At 36.1% G+C, this 15,861-nt stretch overlaps 1 protein-coding gene across 2 annotated transcripts in view; it reads right to left on the reverse strand.

The window, feature by feature from the left end:
* adarb2 (adenosine deaminase RNA specific B2 (inactive)) overlaps positions 1–15,861 on the reverse strand; it is a 516,612-nt gene that overhangs the window by 375,982 nt on the left and 124,769 nt on the right. The window contains exon 1 of one of the 2 annotated variants that reach the window (XM_089125946.1): positions 8,703–8,948. The exons of the other annotated variant lie outside the window; for it this stretch is intronic. The gene's annotated coding sequence lies outside the window, so the exon portion shown is untranslated. Of the gene's footprint in view, positions 1–8,702; positions 8,949–15,861 lie in introns of those variants that run through there. 2 annotated transcript variants of the gene reach the window in all.

Consider the following 15,861-nt stretch of genomic DNA (forward strand, 5'->3'; position numbering starts at 1 on the left):
AACAATCCTGCCAGAGATGTTCACAAGTCTTTCATCTGGAGTCCTAGTCAAGTCTGAAGTCTTTTATCTGGAGTCCAAGTCAAGTCTGAAGTCTTTAAGCTGGAGTCCGAGTCAAGTCTGAAGTCTCTCATCTGGAGTCCAAGTCAAGTCTGAAGTCTTTAAGCTGGAGTCCGAGTCAAGTCTGAAGTCTTTAAGCTGAAGTTTTGAGTCAAGTCTGAAGTCTTTAAGCTGGAGTCCGAGTCAAGTCTGAAGTCTTTAAGCTGAAGTTTTGAGTCAAGTCTGAAGTCTTTAAGCTGGAGTCCGAGTCAAGTCTGAAGTCTTTAAGCTGAAGTTTTGAGTCAAGTCTGAAGTCTTTAAGCTGGAGTCCGAGTCAAGTCTGAAGTCTTTAAGCTGAAGTCCGAGTCAAGTCTGAAGTCTTTAAGCTGGAGTCCGAGTCAAGTCTGAAGTCTTTAAGCTGAAGTCCGAGTCAAGTCTGAAGTCTTTCATCTTGAGTCAGAGTCAAGTCTGAAGTCTTTAAGCTGGAGTCCGAGTCAAGTCTGAAGTGTTTCATCTGGAGTCCGAGTCAAGTCTGAAGTCTTTAAGCTGGAGTCCGTGTCAAGTCTGAAGTCTTTAAGCTGAAGTTTTGAGTCAAGTCTGAAGTCTTTAAGCTGGAGTCCGAGTCAAGTCTGAAGTCATTAAGCTGGAGTCCGTGTCAAGTCTGAAGTCTTTAAGCTGAAGTCCGAGTCAAGTCTGAAGTCTTTCATCTGGAGTCAGAGTCAAGTCTGAATTCTTTAAGCTGGAGTCCGAGTCAAGTCTGAAGTCTTTCATCTTGAGTCAGAGTCAAGTCTGAAGTCTTTAAGCTGGAGTCCGAGTCAAGTCTGACGTCTTTAAGCTGAAGTTTCGAGTCAAGTCTGAAGTCTTTAAGCTGGAGTCCGAGTCAAGTCTGAAGTCTTTAAGCTGAAGTCCGAGTCAAGTCTGAAGTCTTTAAGCTGAAGTCTGAGTCAAGTCTGAAGTCTTTCATCTTGAGTCAGAGTCAAGTCTGAATTCTTTAAGCTGGAGTCCGAGTCAAGTCTGACGTCTTTAAGCTGAAGTTTCGAGTCAAGTCTGAAGTCTTTAAGCTGGAGTCCGAGTCAAGTCTGAAGTCTTTAAGCTGAAGTCCGAGTCAAGTCTGAAGTCTTTAAGCTGGAGTCCGAGTCAAGTCTGAAGTCTTTAAGCTGAAGTCCGAGTCAAGTCTGAAGTCTTTAAGCTGAAGTCTGAGTCAAGTCTGAAGTCTTTAAGCTGGAGTCCGAGTCAAGTCTGAAGTCTTTAAGCTGAAGTCCGAGTCAAGTCTGAAGTCTTTAAGCTGAAGTCTGAGTCAAGTCTGAAGTCTTTAAGCTGAAGTCTGAGTCAAGTCTGAAGTCTTTAAGCTGGAGTCCGAGTCAAGTCTGAAGTCTTTAAGCTGAAGTCCGAGTCAAGTCTGAAGTCTTTAAGCTGAAGTCCGAGTCAAGTCTGAAGTCTTTAAGCTGAAGTCCGAGTCAAGTCTGAAGTCTTTAAGCTGAAGTCCGAGTCAAGTCTGAAGTCTTTAAGCTGAAGTCCGAGTCAAGTCTGAAGTCTTTAAGCTGAAGTCCGAGTCAAGTCTGAAGTCTTTAAGCTAGAGTTGGTGAAAACGAATGTCTGTTCCTCTGGAGTTAGAGGGCTGGGATTAGAGCCTCAGCCATATGCTCAACTTTGAGGCTGGATACGATCAATATAGGAATATTAGATGACATCGAATATGCTAGTTCACAATGCCCCCATTCTCCGCTGGTTCCACCTAGCTCCCAAAAGTCCTTCATCGCCGCTGGCTCCCTTCATGCTCTCGGCTCCTCTTTGGTGGCTCGGTCCAGAAACTCAGATATTCCTCGGGCTTCCCAGCTTCCAGATCCGGCTTGGTGTGAGGATCCCCTAGCTATATCTTGGGCCTCTCCACCTCGGCTTATTGACCCATCGTCTTTACCTTAGCTCTACACTCCTTCAGGTCCACCAAGGTTTGTCATCCCTCATGGTCTGGAAGGCTCGACCTTGGTCAGGCATCACCCTACGCCTAGGCTACGCCTCGTTCCTTCATTCCTTCACTCCAGCATATCTTGGTCTTCACTCCCTCATGCCCTGCCTCGGCCTTGTGAGCCTGCAGTTCTGCCTTTGCCCTTCTGTCTGTTGGTGTCACCCCGGGTCTACGCCTCCTTGGACTGTCTCTTACATCAAAAGGATGTGCCTTCCGGGAGGAGGGATTACTGTTACGGTTATATTATGGTTCATTTTGATTGTGGTTCACAGTTCATTTTGATCATGTTCACCGATTCCTCATCTCGTTTCCTATACACCCTGTGTTTTAGTTACTCTTGGTCAGTTCTCATTTGGGTTTATGTGTGGTTTGGTTCTCTTGCAATCTCCTGAGAGTGAACCTTGTTAATTATTCATGCTTAGGTGCATACCAGGAACACCAACAAATTAAAGATGTTTTTTTTTTAAGATTGTAGTTTTAAGTAGATTTGTAATATATATATATATATATTTTTTTTTTAATTTTGTGCTTTATTTAGTTGATATTACTTAATCAGCATGGCTTTGGTAAATTAGTACACTAGCACACCAGTAACTGTGACTGTAGCTCAAATAATAGCATGATGCAAGTAACTGAAAGGTCATGGGTTTGATTATAAAGAAATACAAGAACTGATTACGTATGATAGTTTGGTGTCAGTAAGATTTCTTTTTAAAAGAAATTAATTCTTCAACAAGGATACATGAAATTGATCAAAAGTGTCAGTATAGACATTTAGAATTTTACAAATGATTCATATGTAATATAAATTCTGTTTTTTTAACATTCTACTCGAATCTTTAAAAAAAAATCACAATTAAAAAAAGGTGCAAAACTGAATTGTTTCATGAGGAGAAAATTAGCATATTGAAATGATTTATATAGGATCATGTATAAAAAATACAGCGTTTGCATCACAGGAATAAATTATATTTTAAAATGTATTCACATAAAACAAAAGTACTGTAATAGTATTTCATAATATTACAGTTTTTACTGTATTTTTTGTTCAAATAAATGTAGCATTGTTGAGCATAAAAGTGTCCTTTTTAATAAAAATTAAAAAAATCTTACCAACCCCAAACTTTTGAATGGTAGTCTATATCTTCAATACAACATAAATCATTTTGAAACTTTAATAGCGTCTGGAAAATTGAAACATTATGCTTTAGACTAGCATTGTGGGTATTTTCAACAGGATTGTCCATCTAAACCAGCTTGAATTGACTTATGACCACATCAGCTGGAAATAAAGATGGATGCAACTGGAATTTCCAGCATAGGAATGGCATCCATTCACTTTAAAAGAACATTTTGCTATTAAATAAGAACAAACAAAAAAGTTTTTGTCCATGACTATTTTTTGCTACATGAAGTTCGAAACCATCAATTAGAAGTCTGTCATTTGCATCAGTCTATGGTGTATTATTCCTGCAGCTATTACTAAGAATTCATTATTTATGTGCGACGCTATCAGCAAAAATGCAAGCAATTTACTTGTCAAAATGCATTACATTGTGCGAGCTTGAAATATGACTGAAGAGCTCTAGGGCCGACTCGTACGTCGGAGCGCAGCAGTGGGCAGCTAAATTATGAATGGAGTTGCCGTTCGTTTCAAATAGGGAGTGTTAACGAAACGCAGCAGTCTGCGCCTTTGATTTCAAGGGGTTAATATAAAACCTTCAAATCTATACACTTCAATACTCTTCCAATGAAACAAGTCATCCAGGCTTTTCAAAATATGGTGCTTTCAGCGATGGCCACTTATTCGAGCGTACATCAATGCTGGCAGACAGGTGTAATGATTCAGCACGAGGATAAAAGAGAAATCCTTGCATCTGTCGACTCTGAGACACGCGTTTCCTCATTTCTTCTCTTTCGTTAGATTAGCCTTTTCTATACGTTCTCCTTCTGCTGCATCAAAGCTTGCAGTGACGTGGAGGAGAAGTGCGCCCAGGTGATTTGAAGCACACTTCAGCAGATTAGTGCTCAATATGGATTATCCAAAAGGATGGTGGCCTATTTGCATTTTTTTCCCCCATCGGCCCCTGGGAGGGGCCACCATCCAGCTGTGCAGACTGACAGGTGGAGATTTGGACTTCTTAAAACCGCAGCATCTCCACATAAATGTAATCCCCATCACATTTAACTCTATCTGCCTGCTAACTCCACACTCTTTTTCATGTCTGCTTCACACGACTGTCTTCTTTCCCTCGTTTGAACCACGTCTTTGATTGGAACACGCAAGTGGATAGATTCCATTGGATAAAGGTGTGGTCACATTACTCATTATTGTTCAAAATCCAATCGAATCCAGCCATTTGAATTGGAATCCACGTGACTGGAAATTCATGCGAGGGTGAAAGATTTCACCGAGCCGATTTCGCGACTGGTCACGTGGATTTACCTTATGGTAAGTGTCCAATGGTGCGGACAGAGCAGAGCAGGCATTTTAAATTCATTGCTATAGGAGTTGAGGTTCAGGCTCACGTGGTGAATTGTGGGATTGACAGTGAAGCGGAGAAAGCATAGAGAGCAGCTGAGAGCATCTAAATGTTTTTGCAAATAGCAAGCAAAGCAGCAACGGGTTCAAGTTGGATACATGGATTTGCCATGAAAGCTTCTTGGTTTGAAAGAGCGGTTCTTCATACATTGGTAGACTCTTGACCAAAGACAATTGACCCTTTCTGCCAGCAAAATGTGGCTGAAATTTTACTAAACTTTACTGTGCGTGTTCACTGATGTGGAGAAGAATCTGCATTTACAATTCATTCCTAAGGGAAATGAGATTCACGTAAGCGCAGTGAATTGTGGTATTGACAGAGGATAGGAGAAAACATTGAGAGTGGCTGAAAGCATCCAAAAGTTGAGAGATGCTCAACTTCATGCAAACATCAAGCGAAAAACATCGGACAGCAGCCAATTGCTATGAGAAGCAAGTACTGATTTTTGTCACAATTGTTTAAAATTGTATAGATTGTGCTCAAGTTTCAGCTGGATTAGTGAATAAATCATATTGTTTACATATTAAAGGAGTAGTTCACTTTTGAAAAAAAACTTTTGCTAATAATTTACTCACCCCCATGTCATCCAAGATGTCCATGTCTTTCTTTCTTCAGTCGAAAAGAAATCAAGGTTTTTGATGAAAACATTCCAGGATTTTCTCCATATAATGGACTTCAATGGGAACCAAACGGTTCAAGGTCCAAATGAGAGTTTCAGTGCAAACTGTTCAAAGGGCTTTAAACGACACCAGGCGATGAATAAGGGTATTATCTAGTGAAACGATCGCTCATTTAAAAAAAAAAAAAAAAAAAAAGTTAAGCACAAATGCTTGCCTTGCTTTGTTCTGTGATGAGCGTTTGTGACTCTCCTGTTCAAACTCGTTCATCAAAATGAACAAATCTTTTTTCGAGTCATGACTCGAAGGGTCCTAAATAAGACCCTTATTCATCGTCTGTTGTCGTTTAAAGCCCTTTGAAGCTGCACTGAAACTCTGATTTGGACCTTGAACCGTTTGGTTCCCAAAGAAAGTCCATTATATGGAGAAAATCCTGGAAAATTTTCATCAAAAACCTTAATTTCTTTTCGACTGAAGAAAAAAGACATGAACATCTTGGATGACATGGGGGTGAGTAAATTATCAGCAAAAGTTTTTTTTATTTATTTTTTTTTTTTTTAAGTGAACTACTCCTTTAATATGTTTAATACTGATTTCTAATGAGGTTTGGATGTTTTCATTTCGATTAGTCTGGCTGGATTAATGAAAGTGTAATACATTGACAGCATTCATACTGTGGGCATTCAGAAACAATGTTTCATCTTTCCAAACTGTAATTGTGTATATGCGGATTAAATTATATTCACACACATACACTCCAAAGCGGAGACGTTTTAGCATTTTAAGCAGATTTTCGCTGCTGTTGTGGACACACACACCACTAAAGTCTGGTCACATTCACCATTGCTTTGCACATTTTTGCTAGAAATACCCAGACATTTAAATAGGAACTCACGCATTTGGAAACTGAAAAAAAAAAAAAAAAAAATCCCCATGTAGATTTTGCAACGTGTTAAAGCTGGTCACATAGATTTGCTGCTTTGACTAATAGAAAGCTGCTTGGTTTGAAAGTGACAATAGACATACATCGCTACACTATACAAAATGAACATTATACCTTTTTTGCCTGCGTAATTGGTGCAGTCACCATTGCTCAGCAAAGTGTTGCCGCTGAAATCCAATCATTTGAATGGGAATCCATGATTTCAGGAATCCTGTGTGAGGGCGGTGGATTGTTGTAACCAACTTGAACACATTATGAAAGCTGCATGGGGGAATGTTTCATCCTCACAACGATCGCACGGATTCCTATTGAAATCCAAAAATGTGTAAATATGACTGGACCCAGCCGTGAGAAGATCGTGAGTGCGTTTCATTTGTTTAGTGCGACTCTGGGCCGGGGCTAACCAAGCGATAGCTGTCGTCTGCTCCCTCACGGGTCTCTCACTTCTTTACCCACGCACACTCGCACAGGAACCAGGCACTGTTAGCTGGTGCCACTTGGGAAAGGAGTTAGATGATCTGCTACCATAGCTCGCAGCGAATTTAGCACAAACCAAAGAACCTTTCAAAGTTAAACAAATCACCCGGAGGCTATATGTCTCGTCCTATAAACCTCTACACATCTCACACACTCCCACTCGCTTTCACTCCGACTCTCTCGCTTGTACTTTTTCTTTCTTGGAAATGTTTCTTAGAGTGTATTTCTGTCTTTAAGCGTCTTTAAAACATTGTAGATGGATTCTGATTTTTATTTCTAAAGTATCAGTTCATGCTGTTCATTTAACAGAACATAAATCTCAGTTCTATACAGTATTTCACTACCAAATTAAAAAACAAATATATCAAATGACGCATTAAGTTTGTCATTGTTTTGTATGACAATTACACATACTGTACTTAAGCTTGGAAAATTCTCATTTATGGGATATACATTATTGTTATTAAAATACATTATTGTCAATGATAATTCTCTTTATATATATATATATATTGTAAAATATATTTTTGGTTCAACTAAAAAAAAAAAAATTAGTAACCTGGTTGCCTTAAAATTTTAAGTTCATTGAAATGGAAAAATTTAGTTAATACAAAGAAGAAAACAAATGTTGTGATTACAAATCATGAAAATATATTTTACAGTCTATATATATTGCTTGTTTGTGTTTTTTGACAATCCCAAACAAATATTGTCATTCTCATTATTGTAGTACAGTATTTTTTAATATACAGTATTTTCTTACTGTATATATTACAGTACGAATTGCTAGACATCTATCATTGAAATACATTTTTATTAAAATCATAATAAATTAAAGGAAGGACAACAAATACCAACAATTATGTATACATGCAAATGAAAATTTAGGGATGAAACAACTGAGGAAAATATTTGTAGTATGGCGGTAGGTGTGTCGTGTAACTGCACTTGACTACGCCACTCCAATTTAGTTTGGGTAGGGGATCCCGCTCGGCTATCCAATTACTATTTAATCAAATCATCACTTTAATTAAATACAATGATTCTGGTCTCATCTGCTTTCACTCAAAGCTGGTCAATTGTAAGCTTGAGAGATGGTGTTACAATTAACTAGGGGAGGTAACGGATCACTTCAAAAGAAAATACACACAACAATGAATAAATACAATAAACCCCAAAAGAAAACACAAAGTTTCTACATGCCACGCTAAACACACAAAAACTCTTTACACACCACACCTGTATGCATCGAGAGTGAACGTTGACATTTTCGTAATAAATACATTATTGTGATTATACTTGTCTGTTAGTTATGTTTTTCTTCATAATTGTAGTTTACGTAGTTTTTAGGAATTGTTATGGGTAGGTTTAGGGGTAGGAGTAGGATTGGTGTCTCAAAATATATTTTAATGCTATATTGTTAATAAAACTGCCATTTCCCAACACATCTGTCCATTACGTTTTATCCTTTTTTATATTATGTATACAATGGGTATGTTTAGGTTTGGGATTAGGGTTACGGGATCTTACATTTATCTATAAAATGGTAAAAAGGGAAATTATACAGATTTCTTTATGATATAATATATACGTAAATAGTTAACGTTTTGTAGCTGTAAAAACGTAATAATGTTACGTTTAAATGTTTCAGATACGTCTATATTATACGTTTCAGCATCTATCCAAACGTACTAAAAAGTACGTTTTCTATCTTTGCAAAAACGTAAAATACCTACGTATTAACAATGAGACCAGGCTGTCCAGCTCCACATGGCCAAACGTGAAAGCCTTTAAAGCAACTTCTCTACAAAAATCATTCGCCCCAATACATACAACACAGGGTTGTCAACAATCACTTAAAAAACATAACTTGCTTTGAGTGTCAGCACTCACGTGCTGTGATGACAATTCAGTATTCACCACTCATCCAGCCAAACTTTATCAGCATTGGGCCTCACTTCTAAAACAATCCAACTACATCAAGACAATGAACAGATTAAGTACAACTGGCCCATTTGCATTAATATGTTCACCAAACATCACTGGCTCTTGGCCAACACATCAAAAAGATTTGAAACATCATAGGTATAAAAAAACATTTCTTATTATAATCAACCTACCAGAGCTTTTTCTTCCAGCGACCATGCCAAACAATTCAGCTACTGCAACCATAGCTATCTATATATAGATGTCTCACGGCGGAGTATTTATCATCATCACCGGCGGCCATCTTGTCACAGACAGGCTTTCTGGCGGGCTCTGTGGTATCTGATGTAAGAAATACTCTTATCTCGTTGAAATCTTGACGGATTTACAAACGGTTTGGTTTCTTACAAACGTTATTAATGTGGCTATAATTCTAGATGATTATTTATTTACACACTTATTATTCATAAGTATGCCGTATCATAACTACATCTCTGCCGTTTATAACAAACCAGACCGTTTGAAAATCGGTAGAAAATTGAGCAAGTTACGGTGATTTAAAAAGTACATGCACCATTAAAACAATGCAACCAGTGAGCGAGCTGCCTGTGACAAGATGGCCGCCAGGTGCAGACGTCGACCTCCATTGGCCAGCTGCGCGGACGAGACATCTAGCCTTTATATAGATATCTATGACTGCAACTATTCCTCTCACAGGAAGTGGCATATTTAAAGGGAAATTACACCCTCTATACATACCCTCAGCAGCGCCCCCTAGTGACTTGGCTACATATTGTTATTGTAATGTTACAATTTAAGACTCTTCAAAAAAATTACACTCTACCAAATGCATAAATGTAAACATTCGTAAGGCTCACCCTTCTGTCTCATAGATCTTAAATTAGATTTTGATTAGTGATAATCTTAAATCAGTGGTGATAACAGACACAGGAATAACAAACTGCCATAATATTTGCAGGCAACTGGACTGACTATAATTCAGATGCCCATTTCAGGAGGTGATCGCATTCATCCATCTCCATTGTTACATGTATTAATCCTAGTCTAAGTCCAAGTCTGTGAAAAGTCTGAAAAAGAAGAACATCAATCCATGTTTAATGTGCAGAGAGAAGGAAGCATGCAAGGGAAGAAAAAAATCGAAAGTTATTGGTGCTGCAAAGTCAATAGTTATTTTAAGAGAGTTCATCATGTCATTTTTAGCAGTGCTCTATTATTGTATTCTCAGATTGCCACTGGACAATTGCTTCATCCATGGCTATTAATCCTAAAGGGAATATGATTGTCTCCGATTCCACGCTGATTCTGGCTTTGGCTCTAAATACAGTGATTATAAGGGACTGGTAGAGATAGTATAGCCAGACACTTAAATGTTATTAGCGCTGCCACATTTCACCGTCCAACACTGGGCACAATTGCTATTTTTTTTACATGTGGCTACTACCTACATAACATTACACTATCTGCAAGATGACAGATAAATGCTGTGCACACAACGGTCAAATTAAATAACAGATTCATACTTTAAAGTGTGACTGCAACTATCATAATCTGTAGACCATTTGACATTTCCATAGTAAAAGCGTCATAATTCAAAGTCTTTTGATGGAGCAACAGTATTGAAGTAGGTAAATAAATGTGAGTTTTAAGTGTTCATTGCTTTGGGCCCGACAGGCTCAGAGCTCATTTAAAGTAGGGCAGCTCTATCCAGGTCAAGTGGAGTCAGTGATCTGAGGAGCTAATGCTCTCCGGAGGAAAACCTGTATGTACACAGAGTCACACTTTTCCTGCAGGGACGTCTGACGGTCTGTGGCGCCTGGAGAGAAGTCGGAAGCCGGTCAGGACAATATTATAATGGAGGAAATATTGTTAGAGAATTAGACGAGATTTACTTAAAGTAAGTTAAAAAGCTGCCAATGGAATAATGCACTTGGTAATTTATTCTTTACGGAAGTGTATTGCATTCACTTGAGGAAACAAAATCTACTCTGTTTTTCTGAATTAACGAGTTAATTATCTCAGAAATACGAGATCATTTTTGATGTAAAAAAGTTTTTGCTCTGCTTTTCTGAATTAACAAGTTAAGAATTACGAGATAGTTTTTGATGGAAAAAAGTTTTTGCTCTGTTTTTCTGAATTCACGTGTTAATTATCTCAGAATTACGAGATCATTTTTGATGGAAAAAAGTTTTTGCTCTGTTTTTCTGAATTAGCGAGTTAATTATCTCAGAAATACAAGATAATTTTTGATGTAAAAAAGTTTTTCCTCTGCTTTTCTGAATTAACAAGTTAAGAATTAAGAGATAATTTTTGATGGAAAAAAGTTTTGCTTTGTTTTTTTAAATTAACAAGTTAATTATCTCAGAATTACGAGATAATTTTTGATGGAAAAAAAGTTTTTGCTCTGTTTTTCTGAATTAACAAGTTAATTATCTCAGAATTACGAGATAATTTTTGATGGAAAAAAGTTTTTGCTCTGTTTTTCTGAATTAACAAGTTAATTATCTCAGAATTACGAGATAATTTTTGATGGAAAAAAGTTTTTGCTCTGTTTTTCTGAATTCACGTGTTAATTATCTCAGAATTACGAGATCATTTTTGATGGAAAAAAGTTTTTGCTCTGTTTTTCTGAATTAACGAGTTAATTATCTCAGAAATACGAGATAATTTTTGATGTAAAAAGTTTTTGCTCTGCTTTTCTGAATTAACAAGTTAAGAATTAAGAGATAATTTTTGATGGAAAAAAGTTTTGCTTTGTTTTTTTGAATTAACAAGTTAATTATCTCAGAATTACGAGATAATTTTTGATGGAAAAAAGTTTTTGCTCTGTTTTTCTGAATTAACAAGTTAATTATCTCAGAATTACGAGATAATTTTTGATGGAAAAAAGTTTTTGCTCTGTTTTTCTGAATTAACAAGTTAAGAATTAAGAGATAATTTTTGATGGAAAAAAGTTTTGCTTTGTTTTTTTAAATTAACAAGTTAATTATCTCAGAATTACGAGATAATTTTTGATGGAAAAAAGTTTTTGCTCTGTTTTTCTGAATTAACAAGTTAATTATCTCAGAATTACGAGATAATTTTTGATGGAAAAAAGTTTTTGCTCTGTTTTTCTGAATTAACAAGTTAATTATCTCAGAATTACGAGATAATTTTTGATGGAAAAAAGTTTTTGCTCTGTTTTTCTGAATTCACGTGTTAATTATCTCAGAATTACGAGATCATTTTTGATGGAAAAAAGTTTTTGCTCTGTTTTTCTGAATTAACGAGTTAATTATCTCAGAAATACGAGATAATTTTTGATGTAAAAAGTTTTTGCTCTGCTTTTCTGAATTAACAAGTTAAGAATTAAGAGATAATTTTTGATGGAAAAAAGTTTTGCTTTGTTTTTTTGAATTAACAAGTTAATTATCTCAGAATTACGAGATAATTTTTGATGGAAAAAAGTTTTTGCTCTGTTTTTCTGAATTAACAAGTTAATTATCTCAGAATTACGAGATAATTTTTGATGGAAAAAAGTTTTTGCTCTGTTTTTCTGAATTAACAAGTTAATTATCTCAGAATTACGAGATAATTTTTGATGGAAAAAAGTTTTTGCTCTGTTTTTCTGAATTAACAAGTTAATTATCTCAGAATTACGAGATCATTTTTGATGGAAAAAAGGTTTTGCTCTGTTTTCTGAATTAACGTGTTAATTATCTCAGAATTACGAGATAATTTTTGATGGAAAAAAGTTTTGCTCTCTTTTTCTGAATTCACGAGTTAATTTTTTATGGAAAAAAGTTTTTGCTCTGTTTTTCTGAATTCACGTGTTAATTATCTCAGAATTACGAGATCATTTTTGATGGAAAAAAGTTTTGCTCTGTTTTTCTGAATTCACAAGTGAATTCAGAAAAACAGAGCAAAACTTTTTTTTTTTCCATAAAAAATTAACGAGTTAATTAACTCAGAATTATGAGATAATTTTTGATGGAAAAAAGTTTTTGGCGTCATATAGGTGAAGCCATATGACATTTCGTCGATATACTATGCACATGGCACCCTTTAGCGTCAATATAACATGCAGAACCCAATACAGGTGAGTGGCATCCTTTAGCGTCAATATGAGACGCAGACCCTACCCCAGACCTAAACCTACCCATAACAGTGTGTGTTATATTGACGCTAAAGGGTGCCATGTGGAGTCACCTATATGACGCCACAGGATGAGAATGTGTTGGTTTAGTTAGGATTTTGTACTGTTAAATTGAGACATAATTACATAGACCTTAATAGAAAAAAAAAACATTTCAAGTCAAAAAACACAATTATTATAAGTAAACTAAATATAAATATATTATGTAAAGTGCACAACCTTCCTAGTTATTTTTTGACAGTTACAGTTGAGCGAGTGGATCTCTGAGCTGGTGTGAGTAAGTGGAGGCAGGGCTCGTTTACTTATTCAGTTCCTATACTAAATGAATATGCAAATGAGCCCCGCCTCCATTCACTCACATCAGCTCAGAGATCCACTCGCTCAACTAAACGGTGCACAATGGCAAATATTGAATAAGCAAGGGTGTTGAGTTGCATTCAATCTATTTTAAGCCAATTATTTTCACTGGGAGGAAAAAAAAAGTTTACATATGTAATTTTGATGATCAAAAATGAGTTTTAAGGGATACAATAATTGACTGGAGGGGGATTTTAAAGATGTTTAGATATTACTGAAAAACATATGCCATGTAATGTTCAAATCGGGGGAAAAAAACAAATATAATCTTCATGTCTGTAATCTGTTTGTAGGCCAGCCATTGGTTTATGTACCAAGAAACAATGAAGGTGCAAATCCAGTTCTGTATTCTGTCATATGCATAATTTGTTGTAGCCGGAGAGGTGTGGTATCTAATCCCCGGCAGGTGGAGCGTGATGAAGCTCGCTGGGGAAGATAAGACCTGTTCCATTACTGAACCTTCTCTGCCCCACTTTCCCCATCCTGACGCTGGGAACGTCGCAGGCCTGGGTGAACAGGGTACAGATAACCAAAGACCTGCCACACTCAGGTAAATCAATCTACACCTCCTGCTGCGGGGATTACTTTATTTATTTGATTTTATTTCAGGGGAGAACAGGTGGAGACGAGGGAGAGAAATGCTGCAAAGTTTCTTTCAGCTCCAGTTTTAAATGCATGCTCTGAAAATGGGCTACAAGACTGAATAAATTTGTATTTTGATGGGTTTCTTGTAAAAATATCAGGGTAAAAGATACAAATATACCGTATATTGAGTACATTTTTCATTTATTTCTTGTGTTAAGCAAAAAACATACAGAATTTTGTTAGGTTTCTGTTTGAAACAATAGCAAAAAAATGTGTCAAGAAAAAGAATCTCTAAATAAATAATTTATATAATCTAAAAAAATGATAATGTATTAATATCTAATGCGCTTTTACCTCTCAAATTATGTATCATGTTTTATATATATATTCACTCTGGTGAGACAAAAATGCTTAGCCCAACCTTATGTGGTTTACAGGTCTTACCGAGTGTTTCTACTGGTTTATCTGGTTGGCCACCTGGTATCTTATCCTGACCAGCTCACAGGTTACCAAAACCAAATTGAATATCTTAAATATAAATTTCTTATTCAATTGAAGCAAGTTATAACACAAAAATGCAATTAAAAATACAAATTATATATATATATATATATGAAGAGTTCATGCAAAAGCCTCTAAATGCCATTTGAAATTTTCTTCTTTAATGGTGATTTTTTTTTAAACTTGTATATTTAAGTTCAGTAATTTCACTTAAATGGCAATTATTGTAATTAGTGAATTAGTGAAATTACTGAACTTAAATATACAAGTTTGATAAAAATCACCATTAAAGAAGAAAATTTCAAATGGCATTTAGAGGCTTTTGCATCTGAACTCTTCATATATATATATATATATATATATATATATATATATATATATATATAAAATGTACTTCAGATTTTCTTCATTAGATTGGCAGAGATGGGATTTGCAATGTTAGTTGTGGTAAACATTAAACGTCATCATGAAATGGCTAAAGGAGACTGTCCATCAATAGAGCAATGCGGTGATGCTATCATGCTGTCATCTCTCTCTTTCTTTCTCTCTCTCTCTCTCTCTCTCTCTCTCTCTCTCTCTTCTTTTCTTCTTTGTAGATAATGGCACCTCTAGAACAGACAGCATCTTTGCTCTTTATCAGATAATGTATCAACACAGGCTTCCAGCCTTCAGCTATTTCCGGACGACTCCCCGCCATCCCTAAAACCATATCAACCTTTTTACAATCTCCCGCCTTCATCTTCCATCAGAGTTTACATCCTGAAAAGGACATTAACAGTTCAAACTAGATTCCACCCCGAGATAGGTCGATCAACTACTTTCATATTTAAATCTCATTTCATAAGACACCAAAAATAGAGCAGCAGAATAATGTTACACCACGTGTGTATCTACAGTTTAGTTGGAGCACATTAGTGAGAAAGACTAACATGACATTTCACAGGTACACGGATCTACTGTATGTTCCATTATGTTACAATTACAGTTTTAAAATAGTTGACCTAAAAACTCCTGAAAGTATTTATGAACCGCATCTGCAGTTGTGTATTAAAGGGGTCATGAACTGCAGATCCACATACAATGTTAGCAAGAAAAAAATAATAATAACAATGAAGTAATAGGCTATTTTCTATCCAGTTTTTACTGTCTCCTGGAAACTGTTTTGATAGGTGTTCCACATTCAAGACTCGGAAGTAAATGCCACCATTACACGTGGAATTGTTTTACAAAACGTTGAAAAAGGGCAACAGCTGAAATTCAGCCATTTAATTGATTCTGATCCCAAATTAGAAGACAAACATAATAATCATTCTGTAATAGCTTGGTAATTAATTCTCTGTATTCCTTATGTATTTATGAGGTAGTATTGTATTTTATTACACTATATTAGTGTTGAAACGAAGGCTCTGCAGAAAGGTGTTTATTTCGTTACATAGTTGAAACATCTGCCAACATGCATGTATATTTGCTTTATAAGGCTTAGTTGTGGAAGGTTATATCTAACAACCTGTAACAGACAACGCAATAGTGACACATGGTAAAAATAATGTTACTCATACTTTATGATATACTGAACTGAATGTCAGAATGGGAAAGAAAGGTGATTTAAGCTATTTTAATCTGCTCAGTTGATTTTCACACACAACCATTTCTAGGGTTTACAAAGAATGGTGTGAAAAGGGAAAAACATCCAGTATGCGGCAGTCCTGTGGGCGAAAATGCCTTGTTGATGCGAGAGGTCAGAGGAGAATTGGCCG

The sequence above is a fragment of the Pimephales promelas genome, chromosome 22 (assembly GCF_988280905.1).
Source record: "Pimephales promelas chromosome 22, fPimPro1.hap1.1, whole genome shotgun sequence".
NCBI classification, from domain to species: Eukaryota; Metazoa; Chordata; class Actinopteri; order Cypriniformes; family Leuciscidae; genus Pimephales; species Pimephales promelas.